Here is a 1,379-nt window from a genome sequence, read left to right on the forward strand (position 1 = left end):
ACTACTACTACTACTACTACTACTACTACTACTACTACTACTACTACTACTACCATTAAAAAAAATAAGCATGTCCCTGTAAAACAAATTTATCTGCTGATTTTCCATTATTTTAGTGAGATTATAAATTAGTTATCAAGTAACAGAGTGTTTGTCTTAACGTATTAATTGTCTGAACAGATTCTTGACTAAAAATAGTTGATACTGCTCAGAAAGAAAACAAAAGAAAAGAAAGCAAAATAATTTTACCAAAAAATTAGATTCTGTCAAGAGAGGTTCACATCTGGTTACAAGAAAGAAGATCTACAGTATTCTGTGGCTTACGGGAATACTGGGTTCCACATACCCAGCAGTTCTTTTTTTGTTGTTGTTAGTGTTTTACGGTGCTCGCAACTGCATAAGGGACACATTAAACTTTTTCAGTTGGTGAGAAAATTTGACTTTTACCCGGGTAGCAGCCGAAGCCTACTCTTATCGAGTTTAGACCACCAAGGGATCTTTAACGTGCGTAACTTGTACTGGGGCCATCCGAGATTTTTCGTCCTTGTCCGAGAAGGCAAGGTGTAGATCTTTCCTACCAGAAGATCAGGAGCCAATGAGCAGCAGTAGAAAGGCTGCAGAAAGAGTCAGGAGCCCAGAGGTGGGGACAAAAGAGGTGACGGGTTGGGGGCAGGAAGAGGAGACGAAAACAGACTACAGAACATTGCTAGAGAGCAGGAAAGCAGGTGAAAGGAGACAATGTTAGAGAAGAAAATTTTTCGGTCGCAACCCGTATACGAACCTGGGATCATTGAATGAGAGGCGAACACCTTACCTCTAGCCTCTAGGTCACGAGAGCCCAGCAGGTCTAATGACAAATAAAATAGAATGAGAACTTTGTGGCTCCCAACGCTTGAAACTGCTGGTCAGGGGAACTTCTTGGGTGTAAAAAAGTAAGCTTATGATGGGTCTTACCCTTGCAAAATTTCGAAATCATTTCGGTTTAAGGCCTTTTTCAGCACTGTTAGGTTATTTGAGAGACGAGGCCTCCGATTTAACGTCCCTCTGAGCTAAAGGAGCTTCCTTCTTTGGGTATACCTCTTGTCGGAGAGGGAATCCATATACAGCGTTCTTGGTTTTAAGCAAACTATAACAATGTTGGCTTACTTTTGACATTGGAGTCCAATGTGGCATGATATTTAGTGTAAACGTAAATTTAAGCCGTGAAAATTCCTCTCAAAACCCTCAATCCCAATAGTTTTAGTTCACACACCCTGTTAGAAATATTTTCTTTTTTCTTTTTGGCATGTGTTTTACTTTGCTCGCATCTGCATATGTTCAGTTAGTTGGAAATTTTAATTTTGCCCGGGTGGCGGCCGAAGTCTACCTTTATCGATTTT

Source organism: Aplysia californica, unplaced genomic scaffold, assembly GCF_000002075.1.
Source record: "Aplysia californica isolate F4 #8 unplaced genomic scaffold, AplCal3.0 scaffold00007, whole genome shotgun sequence".
In the NCBI taxonomy this organism is placed as follows: domain Eukaryota; kingdom Metazoa; phylum Mollusca; class Gastropoda; order Aplysiida; family Aplysiidae; genus Aplysia; species Aplysia californica.